At 34.4% G+C, this 19,593-nt stretch overlaps 1 protein-coding gene, 1 long non-coding RNA gene and 1 other non-coding gene across 3 annotated transcripts in view; 2 read left to right on the top strand and 1 right to left on the bottom strand.

Annotated features, from left to right (window-relative positions):
• LOC110371698 (large ribosomal subunit protein P2) overlaps positions 1–19,593 on the bottom strand; it is a 148,182-nt gene that overhangs the window by 64,926 nt on the left and 63,663 nt on the right. The window lies entirely within an intron of this gene.
• On the top strand, positions 7,897–11,322 carry LOC135118400 (uncharacterized). Its single transcript, XR_010277564.1, has 2 exons — positions 7,897–10,549; positions 11,042–11,322. It is a non-coding gene; the product is annotated as an uncharacterized LOC135118400 (long non-coding RNA).
• Trnav-cac (transfer RNA valine (anticodon CAC)) lies at positions 18,502–18,574 on the top strand. The gene has a single exon. It is a non-coding gene; the product is annotated as a tRNA-Val (tRNA).

The raw sequence follows: 19,593 nt of genomic DNA, 5'->3' as shown, positions 1-19,593 counted from the left end.
AAACTATGGTAAGCTTCAAAATAAGTCATTAGTGTGCATTATTAGGACTCAAAAACTGGTTTTATTGATCATACAACAGATATGGTAATAAAATATGGTTGTGCACTAATATAATAAAGTATCTAACAGTAGGTATTGTTTGTTTATTTTGCAGTGAAGTGTAAAATCAACCCACATTGAGCAAGCGTGGTGATTAACGCTCAATCCTTCTCTGTGTGAGAGGAGGCCTCAGCCCAGCAGTGGGACGATAAAAAAGGCTGATGATTATGAAGTGTAGAAATGGTCCCCAAAATATGTAGTTCGGAAAAGACCAACATAGTGAGGTGTTGGTGACCCCAACACAGATGGAAAAAGGTTAGAGAAATTATGATGAATTCCGGCTACTAGGACTAAAGTCCTTGGAAAAATATAAAATATATCTTCAAGGCTCATTAGTGTTCAGTAAAATTTCGTTCTTACTCGCGTTTAATATTCATATGTATTTCAAAATACTCAAGCTATAACATATAAGTGCCCAGTTAGTCCTGGTTATTACTGCAACGGCATATGTTACGAATGTTAGCTGTGAGCGATAAACAGACGCCTAAGGGGATTCTGTTATTATATATGTAGTATTTCACAAGGAAAGCAGGACCAGTGTGTAATTTTGACTAATAATGTTAAATGTTGTATGGTCAAAAATATGTTGTAAGTGGTTTATGGTGGAGCAAATTATTAAGTTGATAATTTGTTGTCGAAAGGTCAAGTAAGCATTTTATTCAACACAACTTCATAAATGCTATAAATATAAAATGCTCTATATACTTATTCGAATTTTCAGCGTTCAGCGGATTTTCTTTCTTCCGTACCTACTAATATTTGCATAGGTATTGGCAAACATAAAATAATTAGTCGTTGCTAGATAGACAACTACGCTTATAGATATTTATTTACAAATCCATATTTTTATAAGAAAGATTTCCTCTTATGTCAGTAACAAGGTTTATTTGATGAAAACAATAAAATAATTTTCTGACGAATTAACTACCATTCAATCAAACATTTTCTAGAACATCTTTAACTAACGAAACCAATTTCAAAGCTATCAAATACTTACAATTGCACGCTCGAGTAGCCGCCATTGTAAAATCATTAACGACTGCTCTATAAAACCAAAATCAACCCGCGAGTGGTCACGGTGGTTGCCGCAACCGCGCCACGCCACGCAACCGTCACGAAAGGGTTACGAACAACCGCGGGGGTCTGACCTTAGTATTGTGTTTTAATTGATGAAGATATTTCTGTTTTGTAAGGTTTGTTTTATGTGGGAAAATTCGTAGGTTTTGTCATCATTGTGCCGTTTGTAAGTTATTTAGGAAATAGGCTTTGTAACCGTGTTTTTTGATGCCTCTAACTGGTGATTAAAATTGTAAGTAATATCTGTGAAGAATTGTATATGTTTATTGTTGCACAAAACAATGCTTTGTAAGATTAGTTTTATGTCTTAATAGTGGAAATAGTATCTACTATTACTATGAGTGGTTTGGCTGTAATAAAAGCTACATAAGGCTACCCGGTGTAAATGTTTCTTTTATTGCAAACTAAAATCTAAAGGAGTTAGTAAGCTAGCAGTAAATTAATAGATGAACGTTCCATTATGATTTTTTAGACAGTCATAACTACTCACAAAACATTAGTAGAAGAAATTAACAGTAAATTATAATAAAAAAAAGTAAATTATAATAAATTTTTAAAAGTAAGCACAATATTACATTATACCCCATTTAGTTTATGCTAATTATATAATTCAAGAATTAATTGCAGACTCTCGATGAGAAAACAAAACGAAAAACAAAACCGAATTTCATACTTTCTCAAAATATTGCTTACATTCATATGAGAACCACTGCTATAGTAATTACAACCATTTATTTTGGGGAAGAAAGTTGAATTTCCTTTAGCAAGTGCGGTGGTGTAAGATTACATGCAATGGATTGTAGCTGTCAGATACTCGTATTTAGATCAGTTTCAGTAACGTGCGGTCAACGTGAATGAGCCGCGATCATGTGTATGTCATTGCTTAATCGATCACTCGATTGTTTCATACGTATTATTTTAGTTTAAAAAGGATTGTCTTGAACAATCTGTGTCAAGCGTGCGCATAATATGATATCATCCTCCTGCCCTTCCCACAATTCTTCCATACTCTACTGTCTGCCATTTATGTCTGTTAAATAACAGAAAGATAAAAAAATGTGGAGATTAATGACATATGATAAACAAGTGACTAAACAGTTGACCGTCAGTTGGCAAAAGAAGAAAAGGAAATTAAGAAAAATCTTGGTTCCGTTCAAAGTTTTCAGTTAATCCGATACCGGTTAAACACCTGATCTTTGTAATGTAGTACTATCTACCATTCATCTTCACACTAATTTATGAGCCCAAACAAATTATCATGGACGCGCGGTGTAGACATGTAAAGTGCGAGTAATTAACAATGAAAACAAAAAACAAAACAACTTGTAAACTAACATCACAAGAAGTAATAAATCCGTCTATGTATAAAGAAAGTAGCCATTGCAAAACAAAATAAACGCGAACTGTTTGAAGCACAGATCATTGAACGAGAATTAAGATGGCAGATAAGATTAATTTGGTTTTTATTCGCGTTCATTGTAATATTATTCACGGTACGACTAGTTTTTATTGACGAAAATTAGTGGTTCGGCTTTTTTGGATTTTCGTTATGTCCGTGAAAGTTTAAGGGCTTTCATCTTTTGGTAATATTTATCACTGCACATTCACGGAGGTTAAATCAAGAATATTAACTGGTTTAGTTATATTAATTACGCGTTGATGTCTTTTATTTTATTATTAGATAGTTGGAGACTACTAATAAAACAATGTTCATTATTATAAAATTTTAAAACACACGTTTACTAATCTTTTTTATTATAACACCATATTTATTTATGTCATGTTTTTAAGTGAAAAGTGTACCGTTAAACTTCAATGTAAACTTTACTTTCCCTGGACGCATCAAACCACAAGAAACAGTCAATATTAAACCTAATTTTGAAATAGGTAATTTGATAAACTTCCAGCCTAGTATTATTTTTTTCATCAATAACCTTAGCGAGTTGACCCGAGCCTCTTACTTAACCCGAGGTTACGGCAGATTTACTCACCGCGATACACATTAATGGTTATATTGTACAGAACAATGGACTCGGCTAACTTTGTGCGCGATGGACATTGTTGCAGTCGTAAACTGATTTCTAGATATTTTTTGAGACGCCTATCTGCAATCACAACAAGCTTCTGCCAACAGGTTCACCCTTATCCTACGATAAATGGGCTATCCAAAACTGAAAGACTGAAAGATGTAATAGGACGTTAAAGCTAAAGGTGCCAAGGACCATATTTAGTAAGATAAGCGCATTCAAGCAAATAAAAAAAAACAGTTTAGGATACCCAGTTTAGGTGTACAATTGATGAAGTCTTTATAGCCAAGACCCTATTTGAAGGAATCTTATTTGAAAGGCCACAACAATTCATTAACATTCACATTATTCTCTCAGAAATCCTCAAACACTAAACAAAACAAAGCAACAAACTCCACTTTACCGGATTTCTGGTTACAACAACAAAATATACAATGAACGGATCTACCGCATCTTTAACTGATGGTGAAGATACGTACCGTAGATACGGTGGGTACGGTAGATGCGGTGGCTACGGTAGATGCGGTGGATACGGTAGATACGGTGGGTCTATGAAGGACGGTTGCCGTAAGAGAAGGCATCAATGGAGCATTCTTCACGCTATAGTGTCGGCGCACGCGCAGCAATGTTGGACGAGCTGTTGATGCAACGTGTAATTGCATTCGGAAGTTCGCATTTAGTTGCAAAAGTTTGGCCGTAACCAAGGACGAGATTGAAAAGGACCAATTTTCTGAGTTATATGGTCTAATTAGGACGTTAAATCAAAATGAGTCGGAATAGCTTTAATGTACCAGGTTTCTGAGAAACCAATTCGTATTGAACTGAACTATTATTTTAATCAGTACAAATATAAGTTGTCATTTGAAGTTGTTAAAGTTTAAATTGCTCAATTATATTATCTATAGATATTAGATCGGTAAATTAAGAAGTTCTAGTCTATTATTGATTGTTTAGTTACAGTATGTTTATAAAATAGTGACATGTAGGCATATTATACACAGGACAGGGTCCCTAGAATTATGGATCAAATTGAGGGTGCATGGATCAAGACATTTGTCAACTTTTTGTCTTCAGAATATGGGTAAAATTTTTTGCGGCTCCGAAATGATTACTGCTTGAATAAAATATCATGAAAAGAAAAGTAGTTATCTTTAATTAACATTGAATCTGGTCCTTCTGACCTCTTACATCTTGTAACAGACCTTAGTACTTGTGTATAGAAAAACGAAAGGTTCACACAATGTTGTCGAGGTCATATTTTGTCGGTACTCTTCCTAATGGTACGGAACGAATTTTATTATTCTTATTTCAATATTTCAGACTTGAGGCTATTTAGTGTCATTAGGAGTAAATGTCATGGGCTATTTAGAATGGACGCTTAAATATATTTTGTATAAAAAAGGATTAAAAGATTTCTGTAATTTGAAGTTGAAATATTACTCAACACAACGGTTATTTTCCGCACAATAAAAACAACCAGAAAATATTACACCTGGTATAAAAAAACACACCTGTTATTTTCACGATCCCTGAGAATGTTGTAAGATATCATTTTGTTGATAAACTTAAAAATGAAACATACGACAGTCAATATGACAAAAAATAATTATGATTGTGGTTAGTAACAAGATCGAAGGACCAAAATGTTGCAGTTTTACTAAAGGATGTTTTGATACAAAATGTTCTTCTGGAATGTGGATCGTGTGAAAGACCTTTATAAAGAGATCACAGTTCAAATGTCAGGTTAACTGAATCTATACTGTAACATTTACTTCACTCGGTGACAGGACGAGCAGTTAGTTTTGCGAATAAAATTCAGTTTAAATGTACAAATATTTTGCAAACAGTAAACATTAAATAAAAAGAAATCAGCATATTCCCAGAAACCTAAATCTGGACTTGAAAAGAAACATAAAATATTCATAACAATAAATGCATTTTTGCATTAAGTATCACATAAATCACAATATTACAGTACAGTAAAACCTTCAAAAACTTACATTTAAAAAAATCCCAGCTTACTCCAAAAGAAACACAATTATAATTAAAAAAAAAACAATAAAAAAATAAGTTCGCGAATGTCCACTGTGCACACTATTAAATTTCGCGCGTCCGTTACAGACGGCAGTCGCGTGCGTACTGCGGCTGAACGAGAAATGTCAGATGCGTCTGCGCCGGTCAGCTGTACCGATATTGTTGTCGTTCTATAAATAATGGACGGTCATATCGATTCGATTTGGCGGGAAACTTCTGAGGCTATTAATAAGTACATTGTTTTTTTTGTTTGTAGGTAGTGTAGTAAGTAGTGAAGTGGAGATTATGCAGGCAATAAGACTCAGATCAGTGAAGCCGACCCCAACATGATTGGGTCTCGAAGTCTCGGAGGATGATGATGATGAAGACTCAGTGATTTTGTGACTACGGGCTTCTGTTTTAACAAGTAGAAATTATGAGTTTTAACAAGTAGCAGATAGATTGCAAATAGGTGACCCGACAATATTTATTATTTATATCATAAAAAAAATCCTGGAACCCATTACTTACATAATGAACGCCACTTATTAAGAGGTACTTTAGTATATACCAGACCACAGACATGTGTTGCTGGGAGTTTGTTCCACCACTTCATCTTCTTCTTACCAAAAATACATAAGAAGTAGTAAAGGGTGGGCTTTCTAATATAATTTGAAGTTCGTAAAGGGCGGGTTTCGGCCTGCTTTAAATAAAGGCTTTTTGATTTTGGTTTCCAGTTCCTTTCCTTACCACTACCTTCACTACTACATATACATATAAGAAGAAAACAATATAAACGGATTATAAAAACTATCAATAGAAACAAAAGCTACATTTTCACAATATACTTTCGTTACATAATCCATTTTTTTACGGCTTAGCAAAGAGCAAGTGATGTAAACAATGATTAGACAAAAACAGTCTCGCTAGAGTAAGTTCCGACCATCAAACGACTCAAGGCGAAGGTTGAGAAAAGCCTAAAAACCCCACAGCCTTCAACTTGAAGAATTTCGTTTTTATATCAAAACGCATCTTTGTGCAAAAAAGTTTTCTGCCGGTTGCACCCAATCATTTTGTCACGCCTTCGGAAAATTATAGGTATGTAAATTAGTTAAAGGTTAGAGTTTTTCATTTTGGTTATTTAACTCGAGCTAAGCTGATAATATCATTATTTTACCAATTGATATTTATACATACATGTCAGACAAGTTTCCTGATAAGGTCCTTTTCTTGAAGTTTTTGGTCCTGTGGTGAAGTGGTCTAAATTATTTTCCGTTTTCAGTGGTTCATCAGCAGTTTTGCAATATCCCTCTATATTAAAGAATTTCAATGCATGAGCAATTAGGCTTCTTTAATATTTTATCATATGATAATAATGTTATTGGATTCATCACTCAATAATTTTTTTCGATAGTTTGTCGAGTAACTTCACTCGTTATGGTGCAGTAATTATTAACGCTTTGTTGATCAAGTTCATCATTAATTGAGAAGCCTCCATTGCCTTCAAAATAAGAAATAAACTATAGGATGAAAGGCCAACTTATGTTACAAGATAGAAATATGTTAAAAGAAGATACCCACCTATCCAATTGTAAGTTGATCTGTGCCCTAACAGCGTTATCTATAGCTAGGATAAGGATGCACCTAAATGTCGGTCCTGCGCCTGATCTCTCTCCGGTGGTGTCGGATTGCCGTCCCATCGGGCTGTGAGAGTTAAGGAATAGTGAGTGCACCTGTGTCCGCGCAAATGCTTGTGCACTATAATATTATGACTTGCGCAGCTGGCTGATCTCCTTAAAATGAGAACAGCCGCTGTGGCTGAAATCGGCCGTGGACGCCATTATTATTTAAGGATGCATTTCTTTAATTGTATAAATGCAATAAATACACAAAGTAAATAAATATAAAGAACCTATATCGTAAAGAACTTAAAAATCGTTTCCTAATTACTATTTCTGTGCGTTACCGATTTAAATTAACGTGTTAAAGATTTCCTTGATTCTACAAGTGAAACGCAAAAGTAAATAAAACATATAGGGCGTGATTTTGACGTGTATATTTCAATTAGTATCGTGCAATACTGCAAGTAGAGTGCAAGTTGCATGCTGGCGTGAGTTACACGACGGCTATAAATTTTAGAAACGTGAACAAGTATGTTAACATTATTAGTTGTCAGTGGTGCTCTACTGAAGGAATAAATGCACTATGTTTTTGGAATTAAATTCGTGTGGTTTGGAATACAATGAAACAGTATCTAATAGATTACACAACTGAACATAGGATGGATGCGTGCTGCCCAAGACTGGGATGGTTGACCTCCCCAATGAGCCTCTCATTGGGGAGGCCTATGATCAGCAGTGGACAGCAATAGGCTGATGAAATATGATGATGATATAATTTGATTTGGGAAGATTCTTAGTAGTTGGTTTCAGCTAAAGGGTTAGGCTATTTGAGGAAAATAAGCTAAAAGATATATTTTCAAATGTAGATTTTGATGACAACGCTAAACGCTTCTTATGTAGGCACTTAACTAACTCGGATGTATGAAATTTTTTGCTCACTTTGAGAGGATATAATCCTACATTACTTTGACACGAAGGACTTATTTTAAGACATGTATGCACGTCGTGTTATAATAATTGAATAAGTACTCATACAATTATTACTAAACAAATCTGTGCCTTACCATATTCAAAAAATTTTACTGAAGAACAAAATCAGTACATATTTGATTTAAATCTATTAATGTACAATACAACTAGGCATTACAATAATAGAATAATGTACTTTGATACAAATAAATTTATAAATAATTTTGTAATGACAAATGATACAATGTATCTAAGTTTTTATTATAAAAGACAAATTGCTATATTGATAGCAAATAATATACAAATTGACCCGGGTTCTACTACGGTAACCTCTTCTTTTAATAATATTAGTAGTTCTACTAATACAACTATTGATACACCTGATAGTTTAAACTACATGGTGCGACAAAGGGTGGGCCACATCAACTGAATGTTGTACATCAAAACATTCAGGGCCTTTCCGGCAAGGATTTAGAATTAAGTTTATTTATTGAGCATTATATGGTACAAGTAATGTGCATAACTGAGCACTGGCACAGAAATTCTGAAATAATATTCCTTAATAATTGTAATTACACAGTACAAAGTGCGTTTGTTAGAAAGGAAGCCATCCATGGTGGCTCTCTTATAATTGTGTCTAATAATATAAAGTGTAAAGAACGTTTGGATATAGTTAAATTATCAGTGGAGCGCAACATAGAACTGTCATGTGTTGAACTGGAGCGGTTTGTTATAATTTGTGTGTACAGGCCTCCTTCTGGGGATTTTAACATCTTTGAATCGGTAATGGAAAATTCCCTTTCTAAACTAAATTCAAGTAGTAAAACACTTTTAGTTTGCGGTGATTTCAATGTTAATATTTTAGAATCATCTCCCTTAACTATAAGGTTGCTTAACTTATTTAAATCTTTCAACTTGTTTAATTTATTTCTAGAACCAACAAGAATTACGGCAACCTCGTCAACCTGTTTAGATAATATATTTAGTAATTGTACCGCCACGGAGACTCTGATTACCAATGGCCTTCCTTCCGATCACCGTGGTCAACTGGCAACTGGGTTTCCTGATAGACAGCATAAAATCAAACGGGAAATAACATGTCGCCCCTTAACAACCAGTCGTTTTAATACTTTCAAAAATAATATAATTGCAAAACTAGGCTATGAGATATTAGATAATGACAATCCCCATTTAATGTACGGAGCTCTGTTCGATATCATTAAATATGAATTTAATTCTAGTTTTAAAACCAAAACTTTCGTAATAAAAGAAACGGCTAATTTCAATGAGTGGGCTACCCCCGGCATTTACAAGAGTAGAGCTAAGTTGTATGAGCTGTATGAAATGAAAAATTATAAATTTGATGAAAATTTTATTACATTTGTTAGAAATTATTCCAAATTGTTTAAAAAAGTCTGTCATGCGGCAAAATCGATGTATTTTAGTAATAAAATCAAGAACAGTAATAGTGTAATTAAAGCTACGTGGAATATTATTAATAGTGAGACTGGAAAAATAAACAGCGTGATACTCGATACAAAATCGTTGATGAGGATCAAGTTTATGAGAAAGATTCGGATGTAGCTAGAGAATTTAATACCTTCTTTTCTAATATTGCAATAAAGACCACTAGCGACTTAGACTCCTCTACCACCAACGCCGAAAAATTTTTACGAAGTAGTGTTAGCCAATGTGAAGCCACATTTACTTTTAGTTATATTACACCTCATGATATAGTTAGAACCTTCAAGTCATTAAATTCAAAAAAGACAGGTGACTTGTGGGGTATCTCTGTAAAAGTTATAGACTGTATTATTGTCGATATTGCACCCTATTTGGCTAGTATATTTAATGAGTGTATTGACTCAGGTACCTTTCCGGAACTTATGAAATACAGTAAGGTTATACCACTCTTTAAATCAGGGAGCAAGAATGACCTAGGCAACTTTAGGCCGATTTCAATTTTACCCGCGTTAAGCAAAATTTATGAAAAATCATTTTAAATCAGCTACTGCGCCATTTCAATGTACATAATATTTTACATGCGGAACAATATGGTTTCACTAAGGGTCGCTCAACAACGGATGCCGGAGTTGCTCTACTGAAGCACATTTATACCGCGTGGGAGAAGTCGCAGAATGCAATTGGGGTGTTTTGTGATCTTTCTAAGGCGTTTGACTGCGTCCAACATGAAACGCTTACTCAGAAGCTTAAGTACTATGGCATTAGAGATAGCGCACTTAGTGTTATTAGCTCATATTTAAGCGGCAGAATGCAATGTGTTGACGTTAATGGTGTCAAATCTTCCAATCTACCCGTTTGTTTGGGCGTACCGCAAGGCTCGATTCTAGGGCCATTTTATTTCTTGTGTACATTAATGACTTGCCATATTATTTAAAATCATTGTGTGATGTAGTATTGTTTGCTGATGACACGTCTCTAATTTTTAAAGTTGATAGGAATAGAGTAGATTTTGATGACGTGAATTCGTGTCTGTCGTTAGTAACGCACTGGTTCACAGCCAATAATTTGGTTTTGAATGCGAAGAAAACCAAATGTATAAAATTTGCTTTGCCAAACGTGAAAAATCTCGGCCCCAGTGTAGTTTTAAACAACGAGGAAATTGAAACGGTCCAAGCTACCACTTTTCTAGGAATAACTGTAGACTCCAAAATTCAATGGGGTGAGCATATAACTGGCCTCACGAATAGACTAAGCTCTGCTGCGTACGCTGTCAGAAAGGTAAGAGCTCTCACCGATGTAGCCACGGCGCGTTTAGTGTACTTCAGTTATTTCCACAGTGTTATGTCTTACGGAATTCTTATGTGGGCAATGCTGCCGACATAGAAAATGTCTTCGTGTTACAGAAGCGTGCTATCCGTGCTATATACCGACTAGGTACTAGAGTCTCCCTAAGGGAAAGGTTTAAGGATATTGGTGTTCTGACTGTGGCGTCTCAATATATTTATGCCAATATAATATATGTAAGGCAAAACATAGAGTTATTTAGTAAAAAGAGTGACGTGCACAATTTCAACACTAGAAATAAACATAAATTAACCGCATCCAACTATCGATTGCATAAAGTGCACGGTTCGTTTGTGGGCCTTTGTATACGCATTTATAATAGAATCCCAGTTCATTTGTTAGAACTAACGGACAGTTCTTTTAAAATCAAAATTAAGGATATACTGATTAAAAAGGCTTATTATAACATTAATGATTATTTCACAGATACACGCAGATGGCAGCTCTGAAGTGGACAACAAGTGTTTTTTTTTATATATATATATTTTGCGACTAATATTGAATTGTATAATTGTAATTTAATTATAATTAAATTGTAATAGACAGCTGTGTTGCTGGGAAGTTTGTTCTTCACCACTTCTTCTTCCCAGCCATAACACTAGGAAGTGGTGAAAGGGGGGCGTTTTGGGGGTGCTGTAATTTTGTATTTTTTGACGTGAAAAAGTGCTAGAATCTAGCCTATTTTCAATAAACGATTTTGACTTTGACTTGACTTTGACTTTGACTTGAAGGCAGGTATAAGTTACCAACAACACTGTACCCATTCTGATCATTTAACATTGTGAAAACCAGCAACCAATTTCTTTTGAAAACAGTTGCATTAACATCACTATAATATTGACTGTTACTAATTAAGATAGCCATCTTTCTATTCAATTAAGTATATTAAATTGATATAAAGTGCAACATAAGTGTAATATGATAGACATTTACGACTCCTATTCGGTCGAACGAACCTCTTTCCAGCCATTGTTGCTACGGAAATAATAAATAGTGATGTGAATCGATTAATTATTATAACTTTGTATCGATTGTCTGACATATCGAATAGAATGGAGTTAATGGATATTATTAGTATTATACGCTGTGAATGTTATGATTGAGGAAACGAAATGAATAATTGTGTCTGATTGGCTTTCGCATATACTTAGACACGACACGTATTGTTAAGATCTTCACTTATTATTATCAGCCTTTTTATTGTCCCATTGCAGGGCACAGGCCTCTTCTCATATAGAGAAGGATTGAGCGTTAATCACCATACTTCACTTGCTCATGGCGGATTGGCGATTTTAAACTTTTAAGTCCATGTTTCCTCAACGAAGAGCTTTAAATCTGAATGTTTGATAGATAGATATTATATATCTACGGTATCTAGTATCAATTTAACACCCCTACAACCGAATAAGGGTGAGTTGCACCATTTAACTGTAACGATAACCAGCCGTGAATTTAAGCCATAAAATCCTCCAATAAATTGATTGGATTGGATCGAGTTCGGTTATCGTTACAGTTAAATGATGCAACTCACCGTAAGCATATTATGATTTGTCCTAAACTATTGGTTCTTTATTTTCATTCAATATTAATCCTACTTAACATTTATTACAAAGTGGTTCAACTTTGAGTATTACATACATACTTCTTACACATACTGACTCAGAGATAACCAAATCTGTCATAGTTAGTTACACACAAAAGTAAACTCGTTTGATCCGTTTATGTAACTATTCCTAAATATATTGAGAAAGTTTGAACACTAATCCAAAAGTATTAATGTTAATCCACTAAGTCTGCAGACTTCATTGTTTATTATACATATTTTATTGTGTATCTATTAATTTAAATGTCTAAGCTGAATTACATCACTATATTTTTTGTGGTTTACTGTTAAGTCACAATAGTGGTTATTAATGTTTGAAGTAAATAACTTACCTTCCAGATAATCCAATGATCACTAGACTTTACTTAGCTGAAGATAAGATAAAAATTCTTAAAGATTTAGAAACTATTCATTGACTAGCTTCCGCCCGCAGCTTCGCCCGCGTAATGTTCGGTTATATCGCGTTTCCAAGAGAATTCTTCAACAGTCCGGTATAAAAACTATCCTATGTTCTTTCTCAAGTTCAACTCTATCTCCGTACCAAATTTTATTAAAATCAGTTCAGTGGTTTAGACGTGGAAGAGTAACAGACAGACAGACTGACAGAGTTACTTCCGCATAGATAATATTAGTAGGGATTACATATTAATAAACCGTCATCTTGACAAAAAGTACATAAAAGTATCCTGCAAACGTAAACAGGAAATTGAAAAACACAAACTGTGCCTAAAAAAATTCTTTGGAACTATTGCGAAAATGCCTTCAAAGAACGATTTAATACTAAGTACAGTTCGCACTTGAAGGAAATGAGTAAATATTCCACTTCGCACACATACGTGTAACTGTTATATATCGGTACTTTATCGAGCAATTCTGTAAGCTCCATAAATAATATGTTCACATAGGCTAATTGCGACTTTTGTAACAATCACCGAAAGTTCTGTTAATTGGTCTTTTTTTTCGAGTGCTGTAATGAAAGCTTGTGGCGTAATGGAGGACCAATATTTTGTTATTTGGCAAATTACATATGTGTAAGTTAATTGATCTCATGTATTTTTTTTTTGTAAGTCATCTAGTGATTACTTAGCCTTTCCCAACTATGTAACTTCTTTCTACCCAAACGACGGCTAAAGATATGGCAGTCAAAGATCAATCAACTTAATGTGCTTTCCGATACCTACACAGACATTGGTGTCCAAGATACACTAAAAAATCCATAAAAACGTTAGATACTTATTAGAAAAATTGCAATTGCTGGAATCGAACTCACACAGTTTGGTTACTAGACCACCACGACTTTCTACGTCATGACTATCCTATGTTTAGCCTATTAGCTTACCTAACAAAACCTATTCCCTATACATACGCTATCAAGATCAGCCAAGCCCTCCTAACTCCCAGTAGTCCACATCTGTCCCCATAAAGCAGCCCTTTCTATATAATTAGTTGTTCTGATAAGCGCGCGCGCAGGTGTGATTCCATGCAACTTTCCACGTTGCGTCATGTGTGACCTGTATGGTCAGCAGGGTTGAGGAATTAGTTTCTCCATTCGATTTTAGTTTCTTTTTTTTTTACGAAATCTCTCGCAGATTTGAACTGAAAGTTCTTTTTCAAACGGTGTAGTAGTTCCTAAGATTAGCACTTTAGAAGAAAGATACTCTATAGCTTTATAAAAATAGATTAACTCTCTTCAGGAAGGTAAGAAAAATTTCCAGTATCTTCTTACTCAAATAAATCTAAAGATTTAATTTAGTAGACTAACCACAAACATTTTTTTAACGAATCAAACACATTTTTTCTAACCATACCAAAAGTAATACAGATAAATAAAATAGACTCATGTATGTGCATTTGATTAATACAGTTGCACTTTTAAATACTTTTCAAGCACTACAATTATAGACTTTAAGTCATTGTAATAAGAGTCATAGTGGCAAATCACGTAAGTACCTAATAGAAATGGTCTGAGATTGAACGTTGATTTACCTGATTGCCAGCCGGTTTGGGTTTCTGAGAAAAGATATGATAAAGACTAAGAAATTGTGTCAGACTGGCCTGGTTGTATTTAATTTGAATTTCAAGGATTAGCTTGAAACTGACCACAATATTCTAAGAATAAAAATTACCGAAACTGTTTTTATTTAAAGTATGAACGTATATCTATGGGGTTAAAATAAAAGTATTAGGTGTTAGTATATTATTATGAAAAAAACCGGCCAAGTGCGAGTCGGACTCGTGCACGAAGGGTTCCGTAAATTACAGTTAAATCAACCTATCTCAAAAACTATAAGAGATACTTTGATCAAACCAAAAATCGTTGAAAGAGTTAATTAGCATGCATCACCTCTATTTTTTTTAGAATTTTATACCCCGTAGTTATAAAAATAGAGGGGGGGGGGACATACTTTTTACGACTTTGAGAGCTGATATCTCAAAAACCGTTCACTTTAAGAAAAATGTTTTTTAGAAAACTTTATATCATTTTAAAAGACCTTTCCATTGATACCCCACACGGGTATGTACATCGAAAAAAAAAAATTCATCCCTCAGTTACATGTATGGGGGGCCCCACCCCCAATTCTTTTTTTTACTATTTAGTGTCATATTTTTGTAGCGGTTCATACAACACATATTCCCATCAAATTTCATCACTGTAGTACTTATAGTTTCCGAGTAAATCGGCTGTGACAGACGGACAGACGGACAGACGGACAGACGGACAGACGGACATGACGAAACTATAAGGGTTCCGTTTTTGCCATTTTGGCTACGGAACCCTAAAAAAGACATGTTGCTAAGCTATTACCGTAGTAACTATTTAGTAATCTGTGCTATTACTAACAACCACCCAGAGAATTGATATAAATATGTAAAAACCAAAGCTACTTAGAAAACAAAAACGTCGCACAAAGAAAAATACATGAAACGTAGAGGGTTTATTTTAATTGTTCATAGAAATTAGGTATAGTTAAAGGAATGTCGCATCTTTTTAATTACTCTATGGAATTCAATGACCATCTTTCTACACACATAAACACTATTACTGTTGATTGAATAACCTATCAGAACCGGTAATAATATGCCAATATTTGGAGCGATGCGATAATGTCCAATGATTGCCCTGACATTTCGCCTTTCGCTTACTCTATGGCTTCATTTGGCAGTAGTTAAACCAGATTGTAAAGAGTATTCAGTACTTTGAAACTTGCATTAATGATCAATTTGTACATGATTTGAAGGATGACCAGCTAGCTGCCCTTGACTGGGATGATTGAAACTCTTTCATATAGGCCTTATTTTCAGCAGTGGATGGAGATAAGCTTCTATGATGAATTGGCAATAGACAGATTAGGACCAGGAGTTTCATGAACTAAGGTTGACCATTGTTGATCATTGGGCCCGTTGAGGTTTGTTAGTAGTGCATTGAACATGTCTTTAATGAGATAGGTTTCGTTATACTAACTATTCATAGAAGTGTAAAGGCTATATGAAGCATTATTTAAATAAAGGAGATATGTACCTCCCTTCCAGTACCTATTTACTTTTTCTCTAGCGACAATACCTTTTCATGGACCTTTTTAGAAGTTTAGTATGTGTGTCCCATGAATGTTACCATTACATCAACAGGGTTTTCAGATTCCAGTCTCTCAGGTACTTCACACGTACTGGAATGTACAGTTCCTCATTAAAGCATTATTTGAACAAACGTCAGAAAGCTTGATTAGTTTTTGTTTCTCATTGTGTGAATGTCTTTCATACAATGTGGAGCGATGCAAAGGTGGATAAAGGTGGTGTTTTATATAATGCTTGCTTCCGTTCCCAGACATACCGGTACCTACATAGTTTGTTACAAAGTCTGTATTGATAACATAACTGGTTACCTCATGGTGCAACTTCTTTTTCTGTTGATTCGTCAGAGGACCAAATTTTTGGACGCTACAAACCAATACGCGAATCGAAATCTGTAGGCATATGCATAGTTGATTCTGGTTTACAGCTGCATCCGGTTAGACTGGATACCGCGACCCCAAAATAGTTTTGGAAAAGACTCGGAAGATGACAAAGTTTGGTTAGAACCTTTACATTTATTTTTAGGATTATTATATTTGTCTTAGACACAGCGAGTAGGCTATATCTCACCATTTTATTTACTTACTTTACTTAACTAGGCTGACTTGGGCCTCTTCTTTATCAGCCCAAGATAGTTTACGCCGCTAATGCTTTAACCACTACGCCACCTAAACCTAAGAGATTATATTATTAGAAGTCCCAAACATCATATTCCCAGTACATCAAAGGTCCTCATAAAACTAAGCCTCCAATATATGTAGATCACTATTACAATACAACATCACAGTGATGAGCCGGCGCCCGCGCACTCGCTGACCCTGTTCCCACGGCGCGGGCGCATCACTTTCGGTTTCAGCCAGACGGTACGTTCACGACCTCTAGTGACGTGCGCACAAACTATCGATTTCAATGGAGATTCGCTTGGGAAAACTGTACTTTGTTTCTAAATGTCAATGGAAGATAGCAAGATGTTTATAAATAACCTAGGAAAATTATAAACTTTGTATATAAACTATATGTAAGTTAATAATTGTGAATGGATCTTGTTATGTTCCAATGACATACAATGCGACAAGTACCTAATGTAGGTGAGAATATATTATTACAAAGGAAAATGTACTAGAAATAAACTCCGAAAAAGCAAGATTTTAAAATTCTCAGTTGGATAAAATATTTCTGAACAGTTTACGTATACACATACGTCGTTACATTATTAAAAAACTGTTAGATAGTACAAATTGCTTATAAAATGCGGAAACCTCCCGAAAATACAAATAAACATTGAAAAATATAATAGTACACACACTACATTCAATAGTAATCAATTTGTGACCTATTGACTCGTATTTGGTAAATGTCGTCATACCAAATTTTGAATAATGACAACAGTTATAACGTATGTTTACAAACATTATCGACATTAGCACAACTCTAGCGCCGTGACTTCATTGATAGATCTGAGTTCACGACTTGGTTTAGACATAACCGATTTTAGTAGGTATGTAACTATGTGTTAGGTGCACCGTGAATTTAGGATTTAGTTGAATTTTCACACTGGCGGATTTTCAGCTCGGTTTTTTTTGGACACCGCTCGTTACGTACGGACTATAAAGCGTTGGTTTTTAACGTCATTTTTGGAAGGTTTGAATTTAAATAATTGTTTGCACACCGCTCGCTCGTACCAACCTGTCGATGACGCTCAGAAAATCCGACATTGTGAATGAGGCTGTTCGGTACTAGATATTTAGCACAGTAACGCCGGAGGCGTTAATAAATAAATTAAGCCTGTTTTACAGGCATGACTTTGGAACTTAAGAGCATCCTTATTCCCTTTTGAACTCCTTTAAAAATAATAACAATTTGTAGTTCTTTTTTTATGAGACAAATACTTGTTTTCCCCGAACTATGGTAACCCCAACGACAATAGAACGAGTTATAGTGGCAATACCTATTAATGGGAATAAATTACTAATGAGTGCTTTTGTACCAATGAGCAATGGTCATTCTGAATCATCTGGCAGCTTTATTAGAATTGTTACCTGAACATGGTTTTGCCTGTAATGAGTTAAATTATTAGGTTTAGAGATCAAGAGATGGTGTAACTACCTACATAGTATAAAAGCTTCCACCAATGGTTTCACCTATGCCTGTGTCCCATGGGGACTACTCTGCAAATCCGGATAAAAAGTGGCCTATAGAGCTGTATCTAACTTTGAATATCTTTTCGTAATCGAGTACTGTTTATTGATTTATTTATTTAATTAGAAATAACTGTCTACTTTATCAGTCTTCGGTTAAATAACACGACATTATAGTGACATCTAGTAGTGAGTTGTCACAACACTGTACATTGAGTTTGCTATCGTTGAACATAGAGGTCGCTGTTGAGCACAATTAAACTTTTGTTAAGTTTATTGAAGAATGTTCTAGTGTTATTATAATCATTTCTCCAAAAATATTACATAATGAGAAAAACATGTGCTATTAAAATGTACCTACTAAACTATAACTTTAGAACTTCAGTTACTTGTTCGTACCTGCATACCTATTTCTAAATTTGTTTAATTGTAAGCATTGTAGAGAACATCATAATGGCTAGTTTAGTTATCTTATAGCAGTCGATAAATAATTCCTTTTTATTTTATTTCGATGTAATTTAATGTAATCGTATAAGTTGTAGATGCTATTTGAATATTTTGAATCGGTTAAGCAAGTTTCCGTAGTGTAGCGGTTATCACGTGTGCTTCACACGCACAAGGTCCCCGGTTCGATCCCGGGCGGAAACAGTGTATTTTTGCATTTGATAAATTTTGTTTTATCTTCACTACTGTACAAGCGAGCTTTGAAATAAGTTCATTGAAGGTAAGCCTCTTCATAAACCAATGTTTGCACGACGTATTAGTGTACCTACAGCAAAGATTACTTTACCAATGATTGCCATCGAGTACCTACCTATTAAAATATTACTTTCGCTTAAACAAAGAATGATTTAAACAACATTTTTCATTTCTTACCGACTAAAGTTCAAGGGTGTATGCAATTAGAATAAAAAATGATATTGTACAAACAATTATGTGAACGTTACTGCTATTTCAGCAATCGTTCTCAGAATGCTCATTAATTAAATTAAGTACGACAGGTTTCTTAAAAATTACTTTAAGAAGTTCAATACCAGTAACGCGCATACATAAGTCGGAGGCCCATATAAGTCATATATATTCTAAATAATACAATCATTCATTGGACTGTTTTATAGATTCAGGTTCAGTAGTTTTCTTACTTGAAAACCATTGTTAAGAAAGAAAATTCTCTGAATGGTAAAATAAAGGTGGCACTTTAATACTTGAAAACTACGAAGTACCTAAAACGAAAAAAAAAACTGTTCGAGATAAAACCAATACCACTTCGCGATACAATAAACTAATTGAGGATTCCAACCCAGTAGGATAAATAATGGAAATATTATTAAGTTATTATAAAGATTGTTGTGCTTCGGAAACAAGTCGGAAATAAAACTAAAAATGACTTGTTGGTTAAATTAACATTTATTACTTAAATAGGCATTTTAATATCACATAATGGTAAATTATCTCATTATAGCTCATTTTAGGAATATTTAACATATCTGTCATGTTTAGGGTTCAATATGGAAACCCTTGTGCTATGAATATGTGGATACTACCTGCCTATTTTCTATAATTTGTGAATGAAAGAAAAAAAAGTACTTCACAAACACTGAAAGGTAAATATGTAGCTCAAGAAGTCTGTTTAACTTTCTATGGACTTCTAGAGCCATGTCAAAGGT

This window comes from Helicoverpa armigera, chromosome 22 (assembly GCF_030705265.1).
Source record: "Helicoverpa armigera isolate CAAS_96S chromosome 22, ASM3070526v1, whole genome shotgun sequence".
In the NCBI taxonomy this organism is placed as follows: domain Eukaryota; kingdom Metazoa; phylum Arthropoda; class Insecta; order Lepidoptera; family Noctuidae; genus Helicoverpa; species Helicoverpa armigera.
The sequence above is the reverse complement of the archived record's forward strand: the minus strand, read 5'-3'. Positions and strand labels throughout refer to the sequence as shown.